This window comes from Rutidosis leptorrhynchoides, chromosome 6, assembly GCF_046630445.1.
Source record: "Rutidosis leptorrhynchoides isolate AG116_Rl617_1_P2 chromosome 6, CSIRO_AGI_Rlap_v1, whole genome shotgun sequence".
In the NCBI taxonomy this organism is placed as follows: domain Eukaryota; kingdom Viridiplantae; phylum Streptophyta; class Magnoliopsida; order Asterales; family Asteraceae; genus Rutidosis; species Rutidosis leptorrhynchoides.
The window spans coordinates 238,172,022-238,186,885 of record NC_092338.1 but is presented as its reverse complement, the minus strand read 5'-3'; positions in this window follow the sequence as shown (position 1 = coordinate 238,186,885).

Here is a 14,864-nt window from a genome sequence, read left to right as displayed (position 1 = left end):
CAATATCTTAATATGATTCATATGTATTTAGTAAGACGTTGTTATAACGATAATCATTATATATATATCGTTTCGAGTTTCTTAATTCAATACACTCATTTTTATGTATATCACTCATTGTTAATAAACTTAGTGAGATACTTACTTATCATATCTCATGTTAACCATATATATGTCTATATATATAATATCATGTAGTTTTTACAAATTTGTAACGTTCGTGAATCGCCGGTCAATTTGGGTGGTCAATTGTCTATATGAAACCTATTTCAATTAATCAAATCTTAACAAGTTTGATTGCTTAACATGTTGGAAAAATTTAATCATGTAAATATCAATTTCATTTAATATATAAATATATAAATATGGAAAAGTTCGGGTCACTAGAGTACCTACCCGTTAATTAAATTTCGTCCCGAAATTTTAAGCTGTTGAAGGTGTTGACGAATCTTCTGGAAATAAGTACGGGTATTTCAGCTTCATTTGATCTTCACGCTCCCAGGTGAACTCGGGTCCCCTACGAGCATTCCATCGAACCTTGACGATCGGTATCTTATTTTGCTTGAGCCTTTTAACCTCACGATCCATTATCTCGACGGGTTCTTCAACGAATTGTAGTTTTTTGTTGATTTTAATTTCATCTAAAGGAATAGTGAGATCTTCTTTAGCTAAGCACTTCTTCAGATTCGAGACGTGAAAGGTATTATGTACATTGGCGAGTTGTTGAGGTAATTCAAGTCGGTAGGCTACTGGTCCGACACGATCTAAAATCTTGAATGGTCCAATGTATCTTGGATTTAGTTTCCCCCGTTTACCAAATCGAACAATGCCTTTCCAAGGCGAAACCTTAAGCATGACCATCTCTCCAATTTCAAATTCTATATCTTTCCTTTTAAGGTCCGCGTAGCTCTTTTGTCGACACTGAGCGGTTTTCAAACGTTGTTGAATTTGGATGATTTTCTCGGTAGTTTCTTAGATTATCTCTGGACCCGTAATCTGTCTATCCCCCAATTCATTCCAACAAATCGGAGATCTGCACTTTCTACCATAAAGTGCTTCAAATGGTGCCAGTTCGATACTTGAGTGGTAACTGTTGTTTTAGGAAAATTCTGCTAATGGTAGATGTCGATCCTAACTGTTTCCAAAATCAATAACACATGCTCGTAGCATATCTTCAAGCATTTGTATCGTCCTTTCGCTCTGCCCATCAGTTTGTGGATGATAGGCAGTACTCATGTCTAGACGAGTTCCCAATGCTTGCTGTAATGTCTGCCAAAACCTTGAAACAAATCTGCCATCCCTATCAGAGATAATAGAGATTGATATTCTATGTGTAACGACCCTACTTATTCCGTTATCTTTTACCGTTAATTATTTAACGACCGTTAATTATTATTCATGCCACGTCATTTCTATGACCTATATTGTTATTTTAGTAGTAATATATTAATTATTATATGCTATGTGAATATTTGTATTCATATTTTAAATTGTACGTTTCTACGTGTCGCGGATTTCTATCCGGCGAATCATTTTGGTTTTCAAACCAACGGTCAGACTTTTGAGATTTTTGAATCTTAATTATTTTAAATATAATATTTTAATATCATATGATTTTATATAGTGTTTATATATTTTATTCATCGCGTAATTGTTATCTCTCCGAAAAATCAATCGCGTAGTAGCGTTTTCGCATTTTGGGCTTCGATCGGGCTTTTGGGCCACAAGATTATTATCTAGTCATCAAAGTGGGCTAAGTGAGCCCACTCCCTTGTGATGGTTCGGCCGAATACTGAAATGTCCCGTTCTTATTGATTAAAAACGTTCCATATTAATTGATTTCGTTGCGAGGTTTTGACCTCTATATGAGACGTTTTTCAAAGACTGCATTCATTTTAAAACAAAACATAACCTTTATTTCATCAATAAAGGTTTAAAAAGCTTTACGTAGATTATCAAATAATGATAATCTAAAATATCCTGTTTACACACGACCATTACATAATGGTTTACAATACAAATATGTTACAACAAAATAAGTTTCTTGAATGCAGTTTTTACATAATATCATACAAGCATGGACTCCAAATCTCGTCCTTATTTAAGTATGCGACAGCGGAAGCTCTTAATAATCACCTGAGAATAAACATGCTTAAAACGTCAACAAAAAATGTTGGTGAGTTATAGGTTTAACCTATATATATCAAATCATAATAATAGACCACAAGATTTCATATTTCAATACACACCCCATACATAGAGATAAAAATCATTCATATGGTGAACACCTGGTAACCGACATTAACAAGATGCATATATAAGAATATCCCCATCATTCCGGGACACCCTTCGGATATGATATAAATTTCGAAGTACTAAAGCATCCGGTACTTTGGATGGGGTTTGTTTGGCCCAATAGATCTATCTTTAGGATTCGCGTCAATTAGGGTGTCTGTTCCCTAATTCTTAGATTACCAGACTTAATAAAAAGGGGCATATTCGATTTCGATAATTCAACCATAGAATGTAGTTTCACGTACTTGTGTCTATTTTGTAAATCATTTATAAAACCTGCATGTATTCTCATCCCAAAAATATTAGATTTTAAAAGTGGGACTATAACTCACTTTCACAGATTTTTACTTCGTCGGGAAGTAAGACTTGGCCACTGGTTGATTCACGAACCTATAACAATATATACATATATATCAAAGTATGTTCAAAATATATTTACAACACTTTTAATATATTTTGATGTTTTAAGTTTATTAAGTCAGCTGTCCTCGTTAGTAACCTACAACTAGTTGTCCACAGTTAGATGTACAGAAATAAATCGATAAATATTATCTTGAATCAATCCACGACCCAGTGTATACGTATCTCAGTATTGATCACAACTCAAACTATATATGTTTTGGAATCAACCTCAACCCTGTATAGCTAACTCCAACATTCACATATAGAGTGTCTATGGTTGTTCCGAAATATATATAGATGTGTCGACATGATAGGTCAAAACATTGTATACGTGTCTATGGTATCTCAAGATTACATAATATACAATACAAGTTGATTAAGTTATGGTTGGAATAGATTTGTTACAAATTTTCACGTAGCTAAAATGAGAAAAATTATCCAATCTTGTTTTACCCATAACTTCTTCATTTTAAATCCGTTTTGAGTGAATCAAATTTCTATGGTTTCATATTGAACTCTATTTTATGAATCTAAACAGAAAAAGTATAGGTTTATAGTCGGAAAAATAAGTTACAAGTCGTTTTTGTAAAGGTAGTCATTTCAGTCGAAAGAACGACGTCTAGATGACCATTTTAGAAAACATACTTCCACTTTGAGTTTAACCATAATTTTTGGATATAGTTTCATGTTCATAATAAAAATCATTTTCTCAGAATAACAACTTTTAAATCAAAGTTTATCATAGTTTTTAATTAACTAACCCAAAACAGCCCGCGGTGTTACTATGACGGCGTAAATCCGGTTTTACGGTGTTTTTCGTGTCTCCAGGTTTTAAATCATTAAGTTAGCATATCATATAGATATAGAACATGTGTTTAGTTGATTTTAAATGTCAAGTTAGAAGGATTAACTTTTGTTTGCGAACAAGTTTAGAATTAACTAAACTATGTTCTAGTGATTACAAGTTTAAACCTTCGAATAAGATAGCTTTATATGTATGAATTGAATGATGTTATGAACATCATTACTACCTTAAGTTCCTTGGATAAACCTACTGGAAAAGTGAAAAATGGATCTAGCTTCAACAGATCCTTGGATGGCTCGAAGTTCTTGAAGCAGAATCATGACACGAAAACAAGTTCAAGTAAGATCATCACTTGAAATAAGATTGTTATAGTTATAGAAATTGAACCAAAGTTTGAATATGATTATTACCTTGTATTAGAATGATAACCTACTGTAAGAAACAAAGATTTCTTGAGGTTGGATGATCACCTTACAAGATTGGAAGTGAGCTAGCAAACTTGAAAGTATTCTTGATTTTATGTAACTAGAACTTGTAGAATATATGAAGAACACATAGAACTTGAAGATAGTGAAATGTCCCGTTCTTATTGATTAAAAACGTTCCATATTAATTGATTTCGTTGCGAGGTTTTGACCTCTATATGAGACGTTTTTCAAAGACTGCATTCATTTTAAAACAAACCATAACCTTTATTTCATCAATAAAGGTTTAAAAAGCTTTACGTAGATTATCAAATAATGATAATCTAAAATATCATGTTTACACATGACCATTACATAATGGTTTACAATACAAATATGTTACAACAAAAATAAGTTTCTTGAATGCAGTTTTTTTACACAATATCATACAAGCATGGACTCCAAATCTCGTCCTTATTTAAGTATGCGATAGCGGAAGCTCTTAATAATCACCTGAGAATAAACATGCTTAAAACGTCAACAAAAATGTTGGTGAGTTATAGGTTTAACCTATATATATCAAATCGTAACAATAGACCACAAGATTTCATATTTCAATACACATCCCATACATAGAGATAAAAATCATTCATATGGTGAACACCTGGTAACCGACATTAACAAGATGCATATATAAGAATATCCCCATCATTCCTGGACACCCTTCGGATATGATATAAATTTCGAAGTACTAAAGCATCCGGTACTTTGGATGGGGCTTGTTGGGCCCGATAGATCTATCTTTAGGATTCGCGTCAATTAGGGTGTCTGTTCCCTAATTCTTAGATTACCAGACTTAATAAAAAGGGGCATATTCGATTTCGATAATTCAACCATAGAATGTAGTTTCACGTACTTGTGTCTATTTTGTAAATCATTTATATAACCTGCATGTATTCTCATCCCAAAAATATTAGATTTTAAAAGTGGGACTATAACTCACTTTCACAGATTTTTACTTCGTCGGGAAGTAAGACTTGGCCACTGGTTGATTCACGAACCTATAACAATATATACATATATATCAAAGTATGTTCAAAATATATTTACAACACTTTTAATATATTTTGATGTTTTAAGTTTATTAAGTCAGCTGTCCTCGTTAGTAACCTACAACTAGTTGTCCACAGTTAGATGTACAGAAATAAATCGATAAATATTATCTTGAATCAATCCACGACCCAGTGTATACGTATCTCAGTATTGATCACAACTCAAACTATATATATTTTGGAATCAACCTCAACCCTGTATAGCTAACTCCAACATTCACATATAGAGTGTCTATGGTTGTTCCGAAATATATATAGATGTGTCGACATGATAGGTCGAAACATTGTATACGTGTCTATGGTATCTCAAGATTACATAATATACAATACAAGTTGATTAAGTTATGGTTGGAATAGATTTGTTACCAATTTTCACGTAGCTAAAATGAGAAAAATTATCCAATCTTGTTTTACCCATAACTTCTTCATTTTAAATCCGTTTTGAGTGAATCAAATTGCTATGGTTTCATATTAAACTCTATTTTATGAATCTAAACAGAAAAGTATAGGTTTATAGTCGGAAAAATAAGTTACAAGTCGTTTTTGTAAAGGTAGTCATTTCAGTCGAAAGAACGACGTCTAGATGACCATTTTAGAAAACATACTTCCACTTTGAGTTTAATCATAATTTTTGGATATAGTTTCATGTTCATAATAAAAATCATTTTCTCAGAATAACAACTTTTAAATCAAAGTTTATCATAGTTTTTAATTAACTAACCCAAAACAGCCCGCGGTGTTACTACGACGGCGTAAATCCGGTTTTACGGTGTTTTTCGTGTTTCCAGGTTTTAAATCATTAAGTTAGCATATCATATAGATATATAACATGTGTTTAGTTGATTTTAAAAGTCAAGTTAGAAGGATTAACTTTTGTTTGCGAACAAGTTTAGAATTAACTAAACTATGTTCTAGTGATTACAAGTTTAAACCTTCGAATAAGATAGCTTTATATGTATGAATCGAATGATGTTATGAACATCATTACTACCTTAATTTCCTTGGATAAACCTACTGGAAAAGAGAAAAATGGATCTAGCTTCAATGGATCCTTGGATGGCTCGAAGTTCTTGAAGCAGAATCATGACACGAAAACAAGTTCAAGTAAGATCATCACTTGAAATAAGATTGTTATAGTTATAGAAATTGAACCAAAGTTTGAATATGATTATTACCTTGTATTAGAATGATAACCTACTGTAAGAAACAAAAATTTCTTGAGGTTGGATGATCACCTTACAAGATTGGAAGTGAGCTAGCAAACTTGAAAGTATTCTTGATTTTATGAAACTAGAACTTTTGGAATTTATGAAGAACACTTAGAACTTGAAGATAGAACTTGAGAGAGATCAATTAGATGAAGAAAATTGAAGAATGAAAGTGTTTGTAGGTGTTTTTGGTCGTTGGTGTATGGATTAGATATAAAGGATATGTAATTTTGTTTTCATGTAAATAAGTCATGAATGATTACTCATATTTTTGTAATTTTATGAGATATTTCATGTTAGTTGCCAAATGATGGTTCCCACATGTGTTAGGTGACTCACATGGGCTGCTAAGAGCTGATCATTGGAGTGTATATACCAATAGTACATACATCTAAAAGCTGTGTATTGTACGAGTACGAATACGGGTGCATACGAGTAGAATTGTTGATGAAACTGAACGAGGATGTAATTGTAAGCATTTTTGTTAAGTAGAAGTATTTTGATAAGTGTATTGAAGTCTTTCAAAAGTGTATAAATACATATTAAAACACTACATGTATATACATTTTAACTGAGTCGTTAAGTCATCGTTAGTCGTTACATGTAAGTGTTGTTTTGAAACCTTTAGGTTAACGATCTTGTTAAATGTTGTTAACCCAATGTTTATAATATCAAATGAGATTTTAAATTATTATATTATCATGATATTATCATGTATGAATATCTCTTAATATGATATATATACATTAAATGTCTTTACAACGATAATCGTTACATATATGTCTCGTTTAAAAATCATTAAGTTAGTAGTCTTGTTTTTACATATGTAGTTCATTGTTAATATACTTTATGATATGTTTTCTTATCATAGTATCATGTTAACTATATATATATATCCATATATATGTCATCATATAGTTTTTACAAGTTTTAACGTTCGTGAATCACCGATCAACTTGGGTGGTCAATTGTCTATATGAAACATATTTCAATTAATCAAGTCTTAACAAGTTTGATTGTTAACATGTTGGAAACATTTAATCATGTAAATATCAATCTTAATTAATTTATATAAACATGGAAAAGTTCGGGTCACTACAGTACCTACCCGTTAAATAAATTTCGTCCCGAAATTTTAAGCTGTTGAAGGTGTTGACGAATCTTCTGGAAATAGATGCGGGTATTTCTTCTTCATCTGATCTTCACGCTCCCAGGTGAACTCGGGTCCTCTACGAGCATTCCATCGAACCTTAACAATTGGTATCTTGTTTTGCTTAAGTCTTTTAACCTCACGATCCATTATTTCGACGGGTTCTTCGATGAATTGAAGTTTTTCGTTGATTTGGATTTCATCTAACGGAATAGTGAGATCTTCTTTAGCAAAACATTTCTTTAAATTCGAGACGTGGAAAGTGTTATGTACAGCCGCGAGTTGTTGAGGTAACTCTAGTCGGTAAGCTACAGGTCCGACACGATCAATAATCTTGAATGGTCCAATATACCTTGGATTTAATTTCCATCGTTTACCAAATCGAACAACGCCTTTCCAAGGTGCAACTTTAAGCATGACCATCTCTCCAATTTCAAATTCTATATCTTTTCTTTTAATGTCAGCGTAGCTCTTTTGTCGACTTTGGGCGGTTTTCAACCGTTGTTGAATTTGGATGATCTTCTCGGTAGTTTCTTGTATAATCTCCGGACCCGTAATCTGTCTATCCCCCACTTCACTCCAACAAATCGGAGACCTGCACTTTCTACCATAAAGTGCTTCAAACGGCGCCATCTCAATGCTTGAATGGTAGCTGTTGTTGTAGGAAAATTCTGCTAACGGTAGATGTCGATCCCAACTGTTTCCGAAATCAATAACACATGCTCGTAGCATGTCTTCAAGCGTTTGTATCGTCCTTTCACTCTGCCCATCAGTTTGTGGATGATAGGCAGTACTCATGTCTAGACGAGTTCCTAATGCTTGCTGTAATGTCTGCCAGAATCTTGAAATAAATCTGCCATCCCTATCAGAGATAATAGAGATTGGTATTCCATGTCTGGAGACGACTTCCTTCAAATACAGTCGTGCTAACTTCTCCATCTTGTCATCTTCTCTTATTGGTAGGAAGTGTGCTGATTTGGTGAGACGATCAACTATTACCCAAATAGTATCAAAACCACTTGCAGTCCTTGGCAATTTAGTGATGAAATCCATGGTAATGTTTTCCCATTTCCATTCCGGGATTTCGGGTTGTTGAAGTAGACCTGATGGTTTCTGATGCTCAGCTTTGACCTTAGAACACGTCAAACATTCTCCTACATATTTAGCAACATCGGCTTTCATACCCGGCCACCAAAAATGTTTCTTGAGATCCTTGTACATCTTCCCCGTTCCAGGATGTATTGAGTATCTGGTTTTATGAGCTTCTCTAAGTACCATTTCTCTCATATCTCCAAATTTTGGTACCCAAATCCTTTCAGCCCTATACCGGGTTCCGTCTTCCCGAATATTAAGATGCTGCTCCGATCCTTTGGGTATTTCATCCTTTAAATTTCCTTCTTTTAAAACTCCTTGTTGTGCCTCCTTTATTTGAGTAGTAAGGTTATTATGAATCATTATATTCATAGATTTTACTCGAATGGGTTCTCTGTCCTTCCTGCTCAAGGCATCGGCTACCACATTTGCCTTCCCCGGGTGGTAACGAATCTCAAAGTCGTAATCATTCAACAATTCAATCCACCTACGCTGCCTCATATTCAGTTGTTTCTGATTAAATATGTGTTGAAGACTTTTGTGGTCGGTATATATAATACTTTTGACCCCATATAAGTAGTGCCTCCAAGTCTTTAATGCAAAAACAACCGCGCCTAATTCCAAATCATGCGTCGTATAATTTTGCTCGTGAATCTTCAATTGTCTAGACGCATAAGCAATCACCTTCGTTCGTTGCATTAATACACAACCGAGACCTTGCTTTGATGCGTCACAATAAATCACAAAATTATCATTCCCTTCAGGCAATGACAATATAGGTGCCGTAGTTAGCTTTTTCTTCAATAACTGAAACGCTTTCTCTTGTTCATCCTTCCATTCAAATTTCTTCCCTTTATGCGTTAATGCAGTCAAGGGTTTTGCTATTCTGGAAAAGTCTTGGATGAACCTTCTGTAGTAACCAGCTAGTCCTAAAAATTGGCGTATGTGTTTCGGAGTTTTCGGGGTTTCCCACTTTTCAACAGTTTCTATCTTTGCCGGATCCACCTTAATACCTTCTTTGTTCACTATGTGACCGAGGAATTGAACTTCTTCCAACCAAAATGCACACTTTGAAAACTTAGCGTACAATTCTTCCTTCCTCAATACTTCTAACACCTTTCTCAAATGTTCACCGTGTTCTTGGTCATTCTTTGAGTAAATAAGTATGTCATCAATGAAAACAATGACAAACTTGTCAAGGTATGGTCCACACACTCGGTTCATAAGGTCCATGAACACAGCTGGTGCATTAGTTAAACCAAACGGCATGACCATAAACTCGTAATGACCGTAACGTGTTCTGAAAGCAGTCTTTGGAATATCATCTTCTTTCACCCGCATTTGATGATACCCGGAACGTAAGTCAATCTTTGAATAAACAGACGAGCCTTGTAGTTGATCAAATAAGTCATCGATTCTCGGTAGTGGGTAGCGGTTCTTGATGGTAAGTTTGTTCAACTCTCGGTAGTCGATACACAACCTGAATGTACCATCTTTCTTCTTGACAAACAAAACAGGAGCTCCCCACGGTGATGTGCTTGGTCGAATGAAACCACGCTCTAAAAGTTCTTGTAATTGGCTTTGTAGTTCTTTCATCTCGCTGGGTGCGAGTCTGTAAGGAGCACGAGCTATTGGTGCAGCTCCTGGTACAAGATCTATTTGAAATTCAACGGATCGATGTGGGGGTAATCCCGGTAATTCTTTCGGAAATACATCAGGAAATTCTTTTGCGACGGGAACATCATTGATGCTCTTTTCTTCAGTTTGTACTTTCTCGACGTGTGCTAGAACAGCATAGCAACCTTTTCTTATTAGTTTTCGTGCCTTCAAATTACTAATAAGATGTAGCTTCGTGTTGCCCTTTTCTCCGTACACCATTAAGGGTTTTCCTTTTTCTCGTATAATGCGAATTGCATTTTTGTAACAAACGATCTCCACTTTCACTTCTTTCAAACAGTCCATACCGATTATCACATCAAAACTCCCTAACTCTACTGGTATCAAATCAATCTTAAATGTTTCGCTAACCAGTTTAATTTCTCGATTCCGACATATATTATCTGCTGAAATTAATTTACCATTTGCTAATTCGAGTAAAAATTTACTATCCAAAGGCGTCAATGGACAACTTAATTTAGCACAAAAATCTCTACTCATATAGCTTCTATCCGCACCCGAATCAAATAAAACGTAAGCAGATTTATTGTCAATAAGAAACGTACCCGTAACAAGCTCCGGGTCTTTCTGTGCCTCTGCCGCATTAATATTGAAAACTCTTCCACGGCCTTGTCCATTCGTGTTCTCCTGGTTCGGGCAATTTCTAATAATGTGGCCTGGTTTTCCACATTTATAACAAACTACATTGGCATAACTTGCTCCGACACTACTTGCTCCGCAATTACTCGTTCCGACACCATTTGTTCCTTTCGTTCTATTAACCCCTGGTCCGTAGACTTCACACTTCACCGCGCTATGACCATTTCTTTTACACTTGTTGCAAAATTTGGTGCAGAACCCCGAGTGATTCTTTTCACACCTTTGGCATAGCTGCTTCTGATTGTTGTTGTTGTTGCGGTTATTATTGTTGTTGGGATGATTGTTGTAGTTGCTGTTGTTGTTGTTGTTGTTGTTGTTGTTGTTGGGCCGTTTGTTGTAGTTGCGATTGATGTTGCGATTGTTGGGATAATTGTTGCGATTATTGTTGTAATTGTTGTTGTTGTTGTATTTGAAAGGACCCGTTCATATACACTATAAACGATTCACAATAGTTGATTACATTGCGAGGTATTTGACCTCTATATGATACATTTTACAAACATTGCATTCGTTTTTAAAAGACAATCTTTCTTTACATCGAAAATTGACATGTATGCATACCATTTCATAATATCCAAACTATAAATGACCTAATCTGTCATTTACTTAATAATAATCTTTAATGAACTTCAACGACTCGAATGCAATGTCTTTTGAAATATGTCATGAATGACTCCAAGTAATATCTTTAAAATGAGCTAATGCACAGCGGAAGATCTCTTTCAAACCTGAGAATAAACATGCTTTCAAGTGTCAACCAAAAGGTTGGTGAGTTCATTAGTTTATCATAATCATTTATTTCCATCATTTTAATAGACCACAAGAATTTCATTTCCAGTTCTCATAAATATACGTCCCATGCATAGAGACAAAAATAATCATTCAAATGGTGAACACCTGGTAACCGACATTAACAATATGCATATAAGAATATCCCCTATCATTCCGGGATCCTCCTTCGGACATGATATAAATTTCGAAGTACTAAAGCATCCGGTACTTTGGATGGGGTTTGTTAGGCCCAATAGATCTATCTTTAGGATTCGCGTCAATTAGGGTGTCTGTTCCCTAATTCTTAGATTACCAGACTAAATAAAAAGGGGCATATTCGATTTCGATAATTCAACCATAGAATGTAGTTTCACGTACTTGTGTCTATTTTGTAAATCATTTATAAAAATTGCGCATGTATTCTCAGCCCAAAAATATAAAGGGTAAAAAGGCAAATGAAACTCACCATACTGTATTTTGTAGTAAAAATACATATAACATCATTGAACAAGTGTAAGGTTGGCCTTGGATTCACGAACCTAAATTATTTATATATAATTATGTATTTGTCTAATACATTAAGTTAAGTCATAGTGTACCACAATCCTAATGCTCGAGTCTAGTATGCAAAGGTCGACAAAAATTAGTTTAACTCCAAATGATTTCAAAACTTTATAAATGTTTTATTATATAATTTAAATATCGTCGTTTTATATTTTTAAAATATTTTTTTTTTAAAGATTTAATAAAGTAAATAATATAATTCGTTTGTAAATAAAATTTTATATTAAAATATACTTTTATATATCTTAAGTAATAAAACTTATAAAGTTCATTTAATATCATAAAAATACTGCGATAGATTCTATTAAGGTAGTTATATAATTTGTATTACATTTCTAGTTAATAATATAGTATTAGTATTGATAATAATAATAAGTAACAGTCGTGTTATTTTGGAATAATAACAATTTGATAAAAAAAATTAAGACAACGATATTAACGACGATAATAATCATTTTTACGAAATTTTAATTGACTATAACTTTTAATCCGTCCATCAAATCTATTTGGCATCTAAAGGAAAAGTTCTTAATTTTTTTCTAGCTTTTTAAGGACATGCAAATCTTATATCTTCCTTCAACTATAATATAACAACCTTTAAGATTCGGCATAACCTATCTAAGGGCACTATCAAATTTACAAGCATGCATAATCCTATTTTCTCGAGCACTAGTCAGGGATACACTATTAGTATGTAAAAATTAAATTAGGAGTACTCACGTATCAATATTGAGGTTCAATATTGTAGGAAAGGTGCGTAGACGCAATGGAGGTGACAAACACTAGTTTAACCTCACAAGCATACCCATGAACAATACCCATCACCTCCATAACCATAACTCATAATTTCCTTAGCTCTATCCCGCTCATAAAACCCGTTTTGAAATAACTCGCCCATGACCTCGTCGTAGTATTTTATGTATAATAATACTAATAATAATAATAATAATAACACTAACAATAATAATAATAAATATAATTATAGAGAGAGTGTGAGAGATAGATAGTTAGAAAACAATTATGATCGATCCTATATATATAGATTTATAAATAATATAATAATATAATATAATATTAATAAAAATTAAAAACATGTTGCATAGTGAGCCGCCACCAAAATATGTCGGCACAAGATTACACGTTTCGTGTAGATAGGTACACGATTCGTGTATGGTGTCTTCATGAAAGTTGTAGATTTTTGAGTTACGGTCGTTTGGACACCGGAATCACCCTTTTTCGAGTCAGTATGATTTAGTTATGATTTTTCTCGTGCAAGTGCGCAGGTTTAGTGATTTCCAACATTTTAACTTTCAATCTTGTGATGAAATGTTGTAGTCTTTTGGTGCTCATTAGAAATCTTTATTTTATATTTATTTTTATTTTTATATCATTGAAAATCCATAAAAATATTTTATAATCAAATTCTATTATATCGAAAAAAAAAAAATGTTTGTACTAAATTGAATAAATATAATTTAGTTTTCCAGAATTAGTTATATTCAAAATCATTCTTTAAAAGGTTTCATCTATATCGTAAAACGTCTTCAATATTAAGAAAACTAAATAATTAACCTACCAAGTGACACAAGTCAATCATTGCAAGGTACGCTTTTGATAATTAAACGAGACTCTCCGCTAACCTCTGTCTAATCCTCAATAATAACACTTTTGTTCTTACATGGAATCACTTTACTAAATATTCCGAATACCGTTAAAAGTAAGAGTTTTCTAATTCAAGTGGACCTCATAACAAAGACTCGTAATTATAATTCAATGTACCTGATAAATCAATCACTTGATATTATCTTTTAATCTCATTGATAAACTTACATCGAACAAATACGTTCAAGTAAAGTATTATTCACTAACTACTGTGATAGCATTTCTATGTTCATAAAATAGATCTCGTAGCTTATATTCATATCAACTAATTCGTTCAATGCTTTCAAGTCACATAATAATCTCATAATCTATTTTTGTATCACCAAGCTCTTAAATGTTTTATCAATATTTCTTAGCTTAAAAAAAATACACATATGTACATACACATACATTTCTATTTACACATTTTTGTTCGTGAATCGTCAGACATGGTCAAAGGGTAATTGATTACATGAATATAGTTTTCAAACTTTTCGAGACTCAACATTACAGATTTTGCTTATCGTGTCGGATACATATAAAGATTAAAGTTTAAATTTGATCGGAAATTTCCGGGTCACTACAGTACCTACCCGTTAAAAGAAATTTCGTCCCGAAATTTGATAGAGGTCGTCATAGCTAATAGTAAGAATGTTATTATGATGAATATAAGCTGATACATAGAGTTTTATCATGATTAAGAAGTACGGATAAAATAATTCGATTTCTCGAAGCGTATGAGTGAAGCTATCGTAAAAGAGCGAAATGAGTAAATGTAGATTTGTTTTAACTGATGACGTAGCTATGATTGATTTCCGGAATTTAAGGGATTTAAAGAAAATTTTCGTAATAAGATTTGGTTCTTCGGCGACTTAGGAAATCAGGATCTTCTTTGAGTAAATGTACTAATCTGTTCCGATTGCTCTGTCGGATATTTTTCTATAAATCCACCCTCTTTGTTTCCTTACAACTCACACCTTCTATTCTTTCTCCTCAGTTCATACTTTAAAACATTCGTCAATATGCTCCATCCCATTTTGATCCTTGATATACTCTTAATTTTTACATCTGTCATCCTTCTCTTTCATCTACCACCGGAAGATT